Source organism: Rhipicephalus microplus, chromosome 4, assembly GCF_043290135.1.
Source record: "Rhipicephalus microplus isolate Deutch F79 chromosome 4, USDA_Rmic, whole genome shotgun sequence".
NCBI classification, from domain to species: domain Eukaryota; kingdom Metazoa; phylum Arthropoda; class Arachnida; order Ixodida; family Ixodidae; genus Rhipicephalus; species Rhipicephalus microplus.
In genome coordinates this window covers 55,430,991-55,448,569 of record NC_134703.1, presented here as the reverse complement: position 1 = coordinate 55,448,569, position 17,579 = coordinate 55,430,991, and positions in this window count along the sequence as shown.

Here is a 17,579-nt window from a genome sequence, read left to right as displayed (position 1 = left end):
ATCATAGCGCACATATCCACTACAATACGTGTTTCATATGCCTAACAGGAAGCAGTCCGCCATTTCAATGACCTCGTTCAATTTTAGTTTACGATAATCGAAGTTCTGATTAACTGATTGATTGATATGGGGGGTTTAACGTCCCAAAACCACCATATGATTATGAGAGACGCCGTAGTGGAGGGCTCCGGAAATTTCGACCACCTGGGGTTCTTTAACGTGCGCCCAAATCTAAGCACACGGGCCTATACCATTTCCGCCTCCATCGGAAATGCAGCCGCCGCAGTCGGGATTTGATCCCGCGACCTGCGGGTCAGCAGCCGAGTACCTTAGCCACTAGGCCACCGCGGCGGGGCGTATAATCGAAGTTCTGGGCCCCTATATCTTCACCAAATTACGCTCCCATATCATAGGTATCCTGTAACTATTAACTTGAAGCATCGCCTTCCTTTTACTTGGGTTTCTTTGTTATACTTGGGTTCCATAACGTTCAGGTCAACGCTGCGATTTCGGTCGGCTAGAGGCGAAGTCTGCTGTGCTCCTTGAGAAACATAATGTCGCTCGGTGCTAGAACCCTAAAAGCAACTTCAATGCTGACTCAAAGGTCGCGGGTGTGATCCCGGCCGCGGTGATCGCATTTCAATGGAGGCGAAGTTCTATAGAAACCCATGCACTGTGCAATATTAGTGCATATGGTAAAAAGTTCCCGGGCCTTCCGCAATGATGTTTTTGTAATCATTTCATGGTTTTGAGATGTAATACTCTGGATATGATTAATAAAATAAACTTCAAGGCACGCTTGCTTCACGTGAATACTTATGAAATCCGCGCGAAAATCTGCTTATAAGTACCGATGACTGCACACGAGCGGCCTCTTTGTCATTCTGATAATAAACGAGGTACTTATGAAGCCTCGTAGGCGCAAAGCGGCTTTTAACTTGGGCAACGTAATACATCGTTCTGCGCGTACCGTAACGAGGCTTCGCTCTTAAAAACAAAGCAGATAATACCCCCTGACTCCAAACCGCACCATGTCTGTACGGCTTCAAAGGTTTCCGCTTATACGCACGCAGCGAACCGGTAATGGAACCATATCAGCCACCTGGACGGCGTACAAAGGAAGGAAGACAAAAAAAAAAGCAGTGATTCATTTATAAAGAGAACGCGTCATGAAGACGGCCCGAAAAAAAGCTGATCAAAGCACTATCTGAGGGGAAGCAGACGAAACGATGCAGACTACACCCTCGCACATGCGCACACAACCGCGCAAGCTCACACACGACGCACGTGCGCACACTTACAAGTATAAAGAGTGCGGAGCTTCGGCGATATAATAAAGCCGAGCCAAATTCGACCTGACAGCGCGCGGAGCGGAAGCGAAATGAGTTTTGGGGCCAGGTCGACCGTTCGGGGGCCTCTCGCACTAATGGACGGCTCGCGGCCACGGCACCGACGTATTGACTGGTCGGTGTCAAGTTCTCCGTGATCGAAGGATCATCGCACAAGCCGGGCGAAAACGCGTTAGGCATCTGCAGAATCCACACGGATGTGAGCCTCCCGCTTGACGCTCAGTTCAGGTGGGTGGGTAGCAATGTATAATATGTGAAGAAAGGTGATACCTTTTCTTTTACCTATTTAGCATGTTCATCTGTATTGGTTTGCGCTGCACCGCAGGTTCTGCAATGACATGGCTGCACATGTGCGACTGGTCCTATACGCTGCTTTTGCAGCTGCAATTTCGTGCAACCGTTCCGAATGACGCGCCTTGGACGCGTATAGCATATGCATACGAGAAAAAGCACAGCTGTTCGCAAGAACAATTATTCGTTAATTATAGAAAACCAGAAAGTACGCTATATCAACAGCACTGCTACAGAACAAGCGATACTTGACTTTGTCGTTACTTAGCTATCCCAAACAAGCACATAACGACGGAACGTTATTCCATAAAGGTTAACGGCATGCCTGAAATATAATGCTTCACACCACACTAAGCGGCAGAATGGTAATACGGGAATGATTTCTGAATATGAGAGAGTACATTGAAAAAAAAATCGTGTGTTTAATGCATACGGATAACCGGTCCTTCATTTATTCATCAAGATTCCTCTCGTGCTAAATGTAGTGACGTTATGCATGTGCTACATTAACGCAGATGCGGCGCAACGCCTTGTAAATGTTAAGCACAAAGTCTGCACCATTTGGCTTTTGTTCTGATGTCGTGCGTGAGATTACCAAGTGAACTTTGTACTTCGGGGGCACTAATTTGGTTAGGAACTTTTCAGCGCATACATAAACCATGACGGCTTGAGTCGCATTCTCGTGCTCATACTCTTTTCATTATGCAAGACAGGCGTAAAATCGTTGCATCTACGGCACGGAAGATAGACGCTAACACACCTTCGTACACTTGTGAAAACATGCTCGAATTCGTCTTAACAGCAAAACGATGCGCACAAAGAGACAGAGCAATACGCAAGCCGGCCTCTTGTGAACCACTCAGCGCGCGATGCACGCGTCATACTGTCACGGGTGTAGACATGTACCTCAGGCACGGGTGCCGAAATGACACAGAAGGAATGAAGACGACGATATTGATGGGCTGTGTCTGGGCTGCCCTGTTGCCCTGCATCCTTGCGCGCTGTGTGCATTGTAAGCCTAACCGGCGTTAACTCGTTAAAACTCCCCGTCGCATATTTTGGTGGAAGTGCTGTGTATAACATTCCGACTCTGGATCTCCGTAGCGGACGTAACCTTCGTCCAGCCACGATGCCTGAAGGCAGTGCGCCGTCCGTTCAGTCTACGCCTGCTCCGTTATACCTGTGATCCCTCCCCATCTTCTATATCCTGCATGGTACATTTCGTGGCACCGACACAACTGACGTTGACGAGTGGCTCGTCTTATACGAGCGCGTCAGCAAGCAATACAGGTGGGATCAGACGCTTATGCTGGCCAACATCATTTTTTACCTAGGTAGCACGCGCCTGGTACGAGACGCACGAGGAAGACCTGACGAGTTGGAACGTGTGCAAGCAGAAGCTCCGTGAGTTGTTCGGCCGGTCAGTTGCTTGACAAATGGCAGCCAGGAAGGAACTCGCGTCACGTGTTCAATCTTCCACCGAATCGTACGTCACCTATATCCAAGACGTGCTCGCCTTGTAGCGGAAAGCAGACAATGACATTAAAGAACTAGACACGATCAGCATCGTGTTGAAGGGCATGGCTGACGATGCTTTCAACATTCTAATCTGCAAGAACTGTACCACCATTGACTCAATTGTCAGCGAATGCCGGCGGTTCGAACGAGCCAAATGCAGAAGGATCACTCAACGCTTCACTCGGCTCCCGAGCACCGCTGCGACTTCTTTCTGCGAGAATCCTGTGGCGCCACGAAGATTTGTGAATTCTCCCAACATCACAAGGATTGTCCACCAGGAGCTGGAAGCCATGGCTCCCTCCGCTTATCAGCCCCATGTGCCAGATAACTTGGCCACAATATCGCTTCTTCAAGCCGTTGTGCGACAAGAGTTTGCCAACAGTGCGTCTTAGTTCCCCCAAACTCCAGCCACACACCCCAGCCCATAAATCATATCGCTCCTAACGCTCATTACCACGCCGCCCCACTTGTTGCTGCTGCCGCATTGGTCTCGCGGTACTCATCACGCTACCGAAATCCATCAGAGTGGCGCACACAAGATGATCGACTAATATGCTTCTCTTGCTATCGTGTTGGCCACGTTTCTCGCCACTGCCGCAACAGATGGCCTTCCCGGCAACGTTTTCTAGACGACCACTGACAGGATTGGGAGCAATATTCGCCACCTCGTTTTGCCGATGACCACCTTCAGGGCTTCTCACCTAGCCGTTCTACGCTACGCTCCGAACCATCCTACGCTGATGTCGTTGCACAGAGAACCTGGTTCAGCCGCTCGCCGCCGCCATAGGGTCGCCAGCCCCGCTCCTCTCAACGCTGTCTCTCTGTCACTGGCGTATTCTGAGCAGTTCTCGATAAACTAACAGATGCAGCTTCTGGAAGTGGCGCTGCGTTGACAACTGGGACCGAGAAACCTCTAACGACCACTAATTCCAGACGAAGTTTACTTGGTGTTCTCATCGATGTCTTGACCGTTACAGCTTTAATAAACACCGGTGCCCACATATCCGCCATGAGCTCACGTCTTCAATCCCGTCTGAAGAAAATTTTTACCCCTGCTATGTCTTCGACTGTGCGAGTAGGCGACGGCACCGAACATCAGTTTTTGGTATGTGCACTGCCCGCGTCACTGTTGCCGGCCTTCACACGTCAGTCATTTTCGATGTTCTAGACGCTTGTCCACACGACGTGATTCTCGGCATTGTCTTCTTGACGGCACACTCAGCCCTGATCGATTGTTAAACCGGCACATTACGGCTAGAGTTGCATCTGTACTCTGATGTCCCTCCTGCAAATCGCACATGGCTAAGGTCCGTGGTGTGTCTACGATTACAGCCTCGGGCCGCTGTGTACCTTTCTATGTCGCCGTTTCCACCTGTTCCTAATGACGACTACCTGGCAGCTCCACTCTTTGACCTGACCTTTTCCTGAAACATCCTACTTTCTCATACAGTAGTGAGGATTAGCGACAACAAGGTGCTTGTCCCTGTCCTCAACTTCTCTGTGTCGACCCAGGTCATTCTTCAAGGTATCGCCTTAGAAGAACTCTCCACACTGGAACAATGCAATTTCACCTTTCATTCCTGGCATCAAGACCGTAGCCGAACCTGTGGCAGCCGCGCAGAATAAAGCTTTCCTGGACAAAATGATCTCAAACAACCTGTCGTCGTCTTAAGTTGAAGCACTCCGTGGTCTTCTAGTTTCTTCTCCCAACATATTTTATATTAATGACCGTTCTTTGGGCCGCACGAGCATCGTATACTCATCGTATCGACACTGGCTACGCCAGTTCCCTTCACAAGCGTCCTTACCACGTGTCTCATTCAGAGCACCAAATAATCCAGAAGCAGGTAGAGAAGATGCTTGAGAAAGGCGTCATAGATCCTTCAACTAGTCCTTGGGCATCACCTGTTGCGCTTGTTAAAAAGGACAACGCCTGGCGGTTCTGCGTCGACTATCGCCATCTCAATCGAATAACCATGAATGATGTCTATCCTCTACCTCGAATTGATGATGCGCTCGAATGCCTCCATGGCACCAAGTATTTTTCTTCACTAGACCTACGATCTGAATATAAGCAAATTTAAGTCGATGACCGCGATCGAGAGAAGAAAGCATTCATTACTCCAAACGGGCGATACCAATTTAAAGTCGTGCCTTTTGGGTTGTGCAATGCGCCTGCAACTTTTGAACGCATGATGGCCTCCCTCCTTCGCGGTTTTAAATGGTCGATGTTCCCGTGCTATCAAGACGATGTCATTGTTTCCTCGCCAACCTTTGAAAGCCATGTTTCACGTCTATCGGCCATTCTTGTCGTTTTTCGCTGTGCTGGCCTCCAGCTTAACGCGTCAAAGTGCACCTTTGGACGCTGCAAATAAAGCTACTTGGTCACCTTGTTTACGCTACTGCTGTACGACCCGACCCTGACAAAGTCCGTGCTGTACGCGAGTTCCCAGTCCCATGTCCCACTCAAGAAGTCCGCAGCTTTTTGGGGCTCTGCTCGTACCTCCACCATTCTGTTATCAACTTCGCGGAAATAGCTCGGCCCCTCACGAATCTCCTCGAAAAGAACGTGGCCTGGCATCCATACTTATACGGACGCCCATACCTATACGGACGCCCGTTCGCAGTCATCACAGAACACAATGCGCTCTGCTGGCTGTCAAAACTTAAGGATCCAACAGGAAGAATCGGGCGATGGAAATTGCGATTGCAATAGTACACGTTCTTAGTAGTGTACATGCCCGGAAAGCTTCACAGTGATGCCGACTGTTTATCTCAACACCCTCTTGATCCACCATACTCCTCTGAGTTGGAAGCCAATGCCAACATCTTAGCCATAGCAGATTTTCCGCACATGGCTGACCAACAACGCCAAGATCCATCGCTGCTATCCATGATTGACCGCATTCAATCTGGCCGTAAAGGCCCTTCACAGGGCCTGTTTTTGCTTCAAGGCAACGTTTTGTACTGCCGCAACTTACAGCCTGATGGCGTGGAACTTTAGCTCGTCGTCCCATGTCATCTGCGCAAGGACATCCGTCCCATATCCTTAACACCGTCCCATATCCTTAACAAGTATCCCCTGCAAAATCATGGAACATGTCATCTACTCCCATATCATCGACTTCTTGGACTCAATGCACTTTTTTCATCCTTCTCAACACGGGTTCCGAAGGGGTTATTCTTGTGAAACGCAGCTGGCCATTTTCATTCACGACTTACATTCTAACCTTGACTGCAACATTCAGACCGATGCTCTTTTCCTGGATTTCGCCAAAGCATTTGACACTGTCCCTCACAAACGCCTAATTCTTAAATTATCTCTGTTAAATCTAGATCCTAATGTACTTGCATGGATAACATCTTTCCTGACTAATCGTTCCCAATTTGTGTTTGTTAATAATCACTCATCTAACCGACTACCTGTAACCTCAGGTGTCCCGCAAGGGTCTGTCTTAGGGCCTCTACTCTTTTTAATTTACATTAACGACCTACCATTGCATGTATCATGTAACTTTCGTATGTTTGCCGATGACTGCGTAATCTACCGATCAGTAACCAACATTCATGACCAAACACTAATTCAGCATGATCTTAACAACATACAAACATGGTGTGATCGTTGGTTAATGAACTTAAATCCTAATAAATGTAAGCTTGTTTCTTTTTCTCGCCACCGTAACCCTTTTGAGTATACCTATTCCATCGCTAATGTTCCCATACAATCAGTTCAATCATTCAAATACCTCGGCATCACCTTGGCTCATGACCTGTCTTGGCGTCATCACACTACTAACATCATCTCGTCTGCTAATAAATCACTCGGGTTTCTCAGACGACACTTACGCCATACTCCGCCTCACGTCAAGACGCTTGCATACAAATCATTTATCAGGTCCAAACTCGAGTATGCATCTTCCATCTGGAGCCCTCATCAATCATACATCATAAGTGAACTCGAATCACTTCAAAATCGGGCTACCAGGTTCATTCATTCTGCATATTCGTACGATATCAGCATCTCATCTCTAAAGGCGGAATCAGGTCTAGAAACCCTTGCTTCACGCCGACGGTGTGCCACCCTCTCTCTTTTTCATATGTTTTATTTCAGTTCACTGAATCATCCACCGTACATCACGCCCCCTCCGCACATATCCCATCGCACTGGTCATCCGTTACAAGTCGCATTACCACGTACCCGGACCACTGTATTCCAAGCCTCCTTTTTCGTAAGAGCAGCAAAAGACTGGAATGGCCTTCCTCACGCCATCTGTGCCATCACTAACCCATCTATGTTTGCAGAAGCCATTAAAAACACCGTTGTATAGTTCTCTTTTTTTGTTATGCACCACCCCTTATGTAATACCCCTACAGGGGGTCTTTAAGGAAATAAAAGTGAAGTGAAGTGAAGTGAAGACATCTTGCAAGAACTTCACAACGCCCCAACTTCTGGATATTTAGGTGTCTTCAGAACATATATGACCACGTCCACCGACGGGTATTCTGAAAGAGCCTTTATCGTTTCGTTCGTCGCTACGTTGCAGCGTGTGACCTATGCCAGTGCCGGAAGAAGTATACGTCTCTCCCCGGCGGTCACCTTCAACCCATTGAAGTCCCAGCCGAACCGTTTCATAAGTGGGGTTGGATTTGTATGGTCCCTTCCCAACATCAGCAACGGGAAACAAATGGATAGCAGTAGCTACAGATTATGTCAATCGGTATGCAATTACATGAGCGCTACCGTCCAGCTGCGTGATAGACGTCGCAGATTTCCTTCTCTACATCATCCTTTAGCATGGCGCTCCTTCTCACCTCCTCTCGGACCATGGCCGCTGCTTCCTGTATCGTGTGGTTGACGACCTCCTTAGGTCCTATGCTACGCAGCACAACTTTACGACTTCTTACCATCCTCAGACTAACGGACTTACTGAACGCCTCAATCGCACACTGACGGACATGTTTGCAATGTGCGTTTCTGACGACCACACCGATTGGGACACTGCCCTTCCGTTCGTAACTTTCGCCTACAACTCGTCGCGTCATGAAACTGTCGGCAACTCACCATGTTATCTTCTCTTTGGCCGTGATCCCTTTCGATACTTTGCTTGCGCACCACCTCCGTCCACCACTTCGTACGCGCAAGATAGCATATTGCTCGTACGAAAATGCCTGCGCCAGGTTCTCATCGCCCAAGAGAGCACAAAAGTCGCTCTACTACAGCCAACATAGTGATGTCGATTTTCCTCCGGGCTCTCTCGTGCTACTCTGGCTCCTATCGCGTCGTGTCGGCCTCTACGAGAAACATTTATCGCGGTACGTTGGGCCTTATTGAGTTCTGCGCCAGGTGACACCTGTTGCCCATGAAATTTCCCTTACTACGAACGCGAATGGTACATCCACAACTGACATTGTGCACGTTTCTCGCCTGAAGTCATATCACAGTGACATGTCCGTCTAATAACAGCAGGCACTGGGACCGTGCTTTGCCGCCGGGGTGATGTCACGGGTATAGAAAGGCACTTCAGGCACGGGTGCCGAAACGACACAGAAGGAATGAAGACGACAATATTGTTGCGGGGCTGTGTCTGGGCTGCCCAGTTGCCATGCATTCTTGCACGCTGTGTGCAGTGTTAGCCCAACCAGCGTTAACTTATTAAAACTCCCCGTTACAATACAGTCGCCCTCTCGGCACCACCTCTTGAAATTAAGCTCTCGAAATTGACTTGTCTCTGAAAAAATGTTGCAGTGCCATATTTAGTTACTCACAGAATGTCTTCGAAACTTCTGGACAAATGAGGCAGACTTCTGAAGGATTGTGTAAAAGAATTGTGCACCGGTTATCTATAAAGTCGTCTGGAGAATGGGTTAAGGTGAGCGTTTGGTCAAGCTGGTAATGCATCCTCAGAAAATTTTAACAGTGCGGAAAAACATGAACAAACGAAAGCTGCATATGTCGGCCAAATTTCAAGATGGCTCACCGTGCTTTAACACTGTTGGAATGTGCAGAGCGACAACTCCAGACATTTCAGTGCGCTTACAGACTATCCTCCTCGGTTTCAGGAGTGTGGTTGTGTGCCTGCCTACATAGAAAGTGTGTGATCTTCAAAAGTAAAAATGTACTCACAAGAAAAATAGTACAGGCGGCCCACATTGCTCGTTTGGGGGAGCCATGCATCAGCACGTCTTCCATTGATTTGCAGAAAAATGAAGTAGATTATCTTTTTCACGCGAATGCTCTATATATAGTGTTTTAATTTTTTTTCAATATTGTCACCTGATATAGCGTTCATGCGCGCTGGCTGTCACCCGTTTCTTCGCGTAGCGCAATAGTTAATAATTACCGATAAAGTTTAGTGCCCCAAAACAACGGTATGATTGAGACGCCGTAGTAGAGGGCTGCAGAAGTGCACGCAAGTCACTGTACGCGGACTTGAAGCATTTTCGCTTCCATCGAAAATGTGGCCTACTGTGCCGGGATGTGAGTCCGTGACCTGCAGGTCAGCAGTGTGGCACCCTATAGCCTCTATAGCCACCGTGGCAAGTTCCAGCGTGATTTTACAGCGAAAGCTGTCATGATATCATGACAAGGGTCGCGTGCGCCGTGAGTTTCAGCTGCCGCTGTTGTCCGCAACCACTATCGCCCTAAATGAATAAAGAACACCTTTTCTCGCGTTCCGGCAAGCGCGCCGCAGGTCACACAGGGAAGAATGATTCGGGAGGCCTTAAGGAAGCCTCGTCGTCGCGTGCCATGAAACACGATCGTTCTCTCCTGTGCGCGTACAGGCGCTACCACTCTGCGCGCGCAGGTGTTGCGTGCAACTTTAGCGCCCATATAAAGCGCGGCGCCGGCACGTGGCGACACCTCGTAGCAGGAAGCACATCTGATCCAAAAGCCGCTCCTCATCTATGTCAGCTATCATATTGATACACAACAGCCGGCTGATACACAACATCAGTTACTCGTAACATTATATAATGTTACGAGTAACTTACTTAATAAATTGTATACGATGGACCGTGCTCGGCGAACAAGATGGCGACAGTTCATCAACAACCAGCAACCAACGTTGTCTTTCTCCTTCTTGCAGCAAGGCTGTGACGGCTGTTGTGTATCAATATAAGCTGTTTGACGACATACGTCTCGCCCACCGAAGTGAGTGAAAACGGGGCCTCAGTATGAAGAGCGTGTATTGAGTGGCAACCTCGCGTTTCGCTTATAAACTTAATACGTGCCACGCATGATTTAAAACTTGGGCTCAACTTTTCAAAGCAGAATTTGCTGCTTGTATATGTATTGTTTCAACACACGCGAGGGGCTGTTCAGCACCGCTTCTATAGAGACATTTTGTCTCCAGCACAGTAGTCTCTGGGCTTAATTTCAGAAAGATAGCTATATGCTGATTCACGCTGAAAATCGGTGAAGGGAGAGGAAGGAAGTGATGAATGACGGTGATGAGGTAAGCAGGTGCGTACAAAGTCCATCACGCTGTGACAACCCTATAAAGCCGTGCATCTGGAACAACGGCTCGTTGAAAGCCGCTCACGTAACCACGGCTACGTTGCTGACGACAAACAACGTGGCATAAGACTAACTCATATGCTAACGCAATGATTGTAAAGCAAACTGCGCATTGAATAAAACGTAACGGCCACGTGCACCTCGCACATCTCTCGTTTCGCGCCATCGGCATTGCTACCAGTGGACCGAAAAGGAGCATCTTCCGCTATCGAACACGTTCCAGCATCAGCGTGCTTCGTCGAGTGTGTAGCAGTAACACAACTCGGTTCGTTTGAGGGGCAATCGTGCGCGTAGTCCCAGAGGAGAACCGGATCTGGATGAAGGGAAGATGAGGCGCGGGGGGGAGGGATGAGCGCGCGCCTCGTTGAGCGAACGCGCGCCTGTGTATCCCGAAAAGCGCGTCGAACCATGCCGAACATACGCAAGCAGAAAACTGCGGCGGGCAGACGGTGGGCCAGGCACGGGAGGGGGGCGAAGCCAGCCAAAACGCCGCCGAGTTAACAAATTGGGCCGCGGCGTGCGCAAGAAGGAGCCGTGCGCCGGGCAATCCTCTTGTCGCCACGCGACCGGCTATAGTTGAGCTCAGCCCCGCGCTGGCCACCCGTCGTTTCTTTTTCCAGCGCCGGCCGTTTTAGCAAAGCGGTCGGAGAAGGAGCGCCGCCTTTGTTACCCAGCCCCGCTGCTGCTCGAGCACCCGGAGCGATGCCGGTGCGCCTCTAGGTGCTGTGTGAACCGACGGAGCGGCCGCCGGCCTGTTCCCTGCCCTCAGACCAAGCACCGAGCGCTGAAAATTGTGTAAGCTTATGCGCGGAATTCACCACTGGAAAGCTAAGTCTACCCTGTGCCGTGGCCGGCCTCATCGCGGTATAGTAGTGGTAGTAGTAGTGGTGGTAGTAGTAGTTTCTGTCATAGTGATGTAAGTCACGTGACCAGGGAAAGAGAGCAACCAAATGATTAAAAGGTAATGATGAGGGTGATGATGGTAAATATTAATAATGATGATTACGATCGATTCACGTATTTTCGCTAGTCACATAACATAGGGCGCTTGCTGCTTCACTGGCCGGTGGTTTTCACGGCGTGAAACTGAATGAATTTATCTTATCATACTTGATGTGCATGGTACTAAATGTCTATATAGCACACCATCAGACGTACAAGAAATTACGCGGATGACGGGATGAAAATGTTTGTTATCGTTGTCATCCTCGTGTTCTGGTTCATCATCCTCCGCTGGCTCACCTCCTTGTTTACCGATTCGTTCAGTAATATTCAAAAGCACAAAAAACTTTACAAATCAATCAAAATAAATGGCTGAGGTCGATTTTATGAACAAGTTAAGTGATAAAAGGTCAGGAAAGTTCGATCACGAGTAGGCCTATACTTGGGGTTTGATTATGTACTTTTCGGGACCCGCTGTCGGTGCGGGATTGTGATTTGAAAAAAATAAAATAAAAAATAATCAGCATTCAGAGCTGAGCAAGCTGGCATGAGTTTCTCTTGATCAAACCGCGCGGCAACACGGAAGTTTGTACGGCAGTGCGCAAGGCATTGTTTGTCTCACTTCTTCTTTTGTGTCCCGTTTTGTGTCACGAAATTTGACCGAGAAGAATCACCACTTTCTAACAATTAAGCTTTAATACGGTAAATTATTCACAACAGGAATTGAACATCAACAAGCGTCGTCATATTGAGCTTACAAGCGTCAAATACCATAAAATTATCAAATGATCAGCGTAGAACTCCGGTAGATCCTACGTGTCCATTTGCATGGAATCTACAAACAACGAAGCTCTTTCGTATTTTCGTCTCTCACACGAAGCATAGATGCGACTGACGCGACGTGTCTTACGAGGACCTCATCGACCAACTTTCAGTAATGGTGTCGATGTCAACATTTGTTTGTTTTCGACCGAATAGCTTAGGTCTCAGAGGCATTGTTCATTGTTCATCTGTAGGCTATAAGCAGATCGTAAGGATAAGCAGATCGTAAGCCGAACGTGAAGACAGAAACCTAAAAAGGCACACCCTGTTCCGCAGGACCAAGTAGTCATTTTCCTTCCTTCTTTCTGGCAGCCACTAGGTTAAGTGAAACCGGCACAACGAGGATCGACAATACAGTGCATATATAGCATCACCCAGCAGAAGTCATGGTCATTAAAACTTTCAGAGGTTTGAAAATAAAGTTTCATGTTAAACAGATTAGCCGCGCTTGAAAACGCAGTTTCACATTAATGTCTATAAAGCTTGCGGCCTAAACCTCATCGGTGCCGCTCTTGTCAAGGAGTGCTCCGATTTTTTTATTTTTTTTTATCGGACGCACGTCGCGCCACTCACGTACGTGCCTGAATATGCAGGGCGTCCCAGCTATCTTTAGCCCGAGTTTAAAAATATGCCGACGCACTCTATTACGACGTGACCTAATGCATTTTGCGTACTATTGCATGCGTTTTTTTTTTCTGCTTACTAAAGGCGCTTACGAGGTAGAAAAAAAAATACCACGTGACATGCCCGCTCGCGCGCCAATAGGTGCGCCGTGATTGCAGCGCTCTCTAACGCTCCACGTACACCTCCCTCTCAGGTTCGTGACGGCAATAAGCAGACGCAGCGGTTACCGCATGTTAGCAAAACGTGCATCATCGCACATCGTCGCTGTTCTGTCGAGGCTGCACGCCCGGCCAAGGGCGATGGTCGTTTGCACGCGGAACGTTAGAGACCCAACCATGTCACGCAAATGCACGCAAGCAGGCTTTTGACGTGGTATTTTTAGCCTTTGTTTTTGTGTGTGTGTGTGTGCATTTCGCGGTTGTAGTAACGATAAAACAATGATATCTAACATATTTAAAGCTAGATTCTGTCCAGTCAGAAGTATTGTAAGCCGATCTAGAGCTCTATAGGCATTCTACGCCCAGTTTTGTTGCTTCATAAATTAATTTAAATGTCTAAATAGGAAATTACGAAGAATACGAAAAGTAATAGTGCGACTTCTACAATAGTCGTCGACATGTATTTGGCTGCATCTTTATAGAGCGTGCCGGCTTGTATTTTTTTATCTCTGCCTAGAGATAACTGGGGCGGCCTCTATATGACGTCACGAAAAACAATAAATGGGGCAGTTGTGCAAGCGTGCACAACACACGCTAGCAATTCACTAGCGTTCGTGAAATGCAGACGACTTTATATAAAGCACATGAGGGCTTTTTTGATCTTGAACATTCTCACAACAACCCTGAGCTTGAGACTGACAAAGTGTCTGAAGAAGACGAACCAACGACCATAGTCGTTTGATCATTAAACTTCAGCAATCTCGACCACAATCAGCAAGCTCGATCACATATACGTAAATTTAGTCTGTATAACGGTTGTGCAGGATGTTTGATCCCCAGTATACTTGCAAGCCTCAAGAGGAGCCATCAACCGATCAATGCCGTTATTAGTAGTTAGGCCAGACATACGAGTCGAATTCTACGGTGGAGCGTGATACGCCCGAGATACAGGTTCAGTGCTTTCAAGTCGTCAATATACGAACTAACCGCTCTTTTTTTCGACCTGCATGGAACGCAGCAGTGTTGTTTAACCTCGTGGGTTTTTTTTTTCGTATGTCCGCTTCTGTCGCTTAACTCCCTTAATCCCCTTTCTCCAGCGTAGGGTAGCCAACCGAACCCGTGTCTGGTTTACCTTCTTGCCCTTCTTTTGTTTTCGTCCTCGTCATTCTCGTAGCTAAACTACCTAGCGTGACGAAAAAAAAAATATAGCATCGTCAAGCGATGGCAAGTGACGCACTGTTGCGCTTGTTGCACTTTTATTCTGAAAAAACACAGACAAAACAAGGAAAACAAAAACACCTTGAGTGTCATCGTGCATCATGTCTTCTAGTATTCCATAAAAACTTGACAGCGAGTACAGCTATGAAAGGATCGTGACGGAGGATCGGCATCGAGGCATGACGAGTACGTCGCCACGGAAGGTAACAGCCTAATAGCGGCATCGCTCTTTGGAGGGGAGGTCGTGCGGGACTCGGCGGCAGCCGACATTCGATACGCCGTCAAAGCATGCGTCGGAGCTCAGAGGAGAGGAGCCGATCGATGCGGCTTTGGATGATGCCGCCTGCGACGGGCGCACGCATGTATATGTATATATACGAGAGGGCGGGGCCACACCGCCGCCTCTCATTTCTTGTATGTCTATGTATACCATATAGTCTATAGCCACGGTGGTCTAGAGGTTATGGTGTTCGACTCTTGACCCGCAGGAGCCCGCGGCCGCATTTTCTGTGGTGGTGATATGTTAAAGGTCCGTGTGCACTTCGAATTAAGTATACACGTTACAGAACACCAGATGGTCTGAATTTCCGCAGTCTTGCACTACGACGTCCCTCATAATCATATCGTGGTTTCGAAAAGCTAATAATAATGATTATAATGGATCATCATCATCATAATAATAATCATAATTATTATTATGATTATTCAATGCACGCCAAGGACACGAAATATATCTCTTTCAGGGGGCCCTTAAAGGGATAAGGTCAGAAAACGCTGCATTCGAGGTCTCCGAAAATAGGCGAGCCAAACATTAGAGCACAGCACGCGGCCTGGAATTCACAATCAATTAAAGTCAGCCAGAAATCATTCCCTCTTTTTTTCTACCAGTGATGTCATATACTCCAAACACTGCGCCCTATACCGAAGTACGCGGCCGTTGGCCGAGTTGAGCACCGTCAACTGCATAGTTAACGTGGCCGCCGCAGGATGCCGCCACGTTAGCTCTCGCGCATTCGCGATCACATCGAAAGTAAACCACACGTTTGAAGAAAAAAAGAAAGAAAAGAAAGTGCTTGGGGTCGTCACGAAAGTGGTCGGGGTCATGTACGAAAGAACGCATCTTCTTGTCCCCTTGTCATCCACTTCCCTGCGTATAGCTTTCAGCGCTCTGGCTTTCAGCGCACTGCTGGTGGTGATGGCGGTGGCAATGGTGGTAGCTGTCGGCAAGTAAAAGTCCGGTGGTCCACTTGATTATGACATCGCGGTGATGGCCCGCATTGCACAGCAGTATTGCTAGACCTCCGTCGGTAACGTCGGCGTTTTCTGACACTATCAGCGGTGCCTTTGTGCGTCGAGCCATACCTTACCATAGTTTTTTTTTTCTTTTTCACTCCTTTCTTCTGTTCACTGACGCATACACTTTTTTGAAGCTTCATGCAATCCGTGGCAGTTGGGGCATTTCAGGGTAGTTGCTCTGCAGAATTCTGCGTTGTGGGGCTCGGCACATCGGAATCAAACCACCACGTTCCTGCAAACTCCGCTCACGTGGCCCATTTTCTGAAACTTGTGGCATTCTAGTAGTTTCGGTGAAAACGCACGATCCACGTGCCGAAAGTGTCCTACCTTAACGTAGGATGGCAAAGTGTTGCCTCTGAAAATAATCTTCACGCAACGCGACTTGCCCAAGCGGGATATTTCGATGATGTTGGTGTTGTCACTCGCTGCCTTGATCAGCACAGAAAGTTCAGCACAAGGAATGGTGATGACAACATCGTACATTATACCAACCACCATGTCCTTGTTCAGTAGAATATGGGCTTATACCATCTAGGTCTGTGATGCAGATAGCAGAGATGGCTGGTGTATTGACTAGTACATCTTTCATTTCGTTTGGCGCCAAAGGCACCAGGCATTTTCTCGAGATAGCCTGCCGATTGAGGAGACCGAGGTTGTCTCATGGCGTGACTGGCACAAATATGACGGTGTGGTTCGTCGAAGTCGGCTGATACTTCAGAGCAGATGTGGGTTGAATGTGGGGAATCACCCGGTGATCTTCATATTGTCTTATGACTTTGAACAGGGATGAAGCCATCGTCGGATTCGGCGCTGCTCGCAGAATGCAGTTCGGTGTACCCTCTGTCGGTAACTCTTAGTTCTTTATTCCATTGACTATAGACTTAATTTCGGGGAGGGGGGAGGGGGGGTCTTTTTTCGCTCCCGAAAAATGGTAATTTTTTGCTCCCTATGCCATGGCGAAAAAACAACTGAGGGAGGGGGCACGGGCCCAGTGACCACACTGACCACACCTAGGGCCCAGTGCCTATACTTGACCACTGATGGCGGCTGCATGTCGTGCGCAGGCGAGCCTATAGACTTTCAGCGTCCAAATAAAATACCGATGGCTGCGCGATGGACATGAAAAATTGGCAAAAACGGTTCCACGCTAAACGAAGTGCTGTGCAGGGCAAGATCTGGGATTTAACTTTCGACGTGACACGCAAGTATAACGTTAACCGTAACCTGGTTACATTGTATGCACGTCACGTCACGTAACTTATTGTCGCAGATAGCTTGATTCGACCCCAACTAAACGGAGTTCTCCTACTGTCCAATTAACGTGCGCGCGTTTGACATACTTCTCGTTAGAGATCGTTTAAAACCTCCTTCGTTACGCATACACGGACACTGCAAATAAGCACGGACATTGCAATGAGCAGAGTGTGCTTATCCGCGCTCTATTCTCCCTCGTTATACACGAAGTACCCTAAACATACGAACGAATACAGAATGCGCCGGGTGAAGAACGCGAAAAAAAAAAATGCGTTTGCGTGAAAGAGCTCTATATACAGATCGAAAACGCGCATGCGGGTGATCTGGCTCCTAATTAGCGTCCATTTTAAGGAGCTAATTACGGACACAGCGGCGGCGCATCGCCGATACGGTTCCAGGCAGCACAAAGCGGCACCCATCCGCATAGAGGAAGCACACTCGCTCTGAGGATCAGAATAATCGCGCCGCCACCGCCGCCACCACCATCGCGACCAACGGGCGCTGCCGACCGGACAGCCAGCCTAACAACCCGACGCCACGGTCTCGAAATCCTCTTGGAAACTCCCTCTCGCCATCTCGCTAACGAAA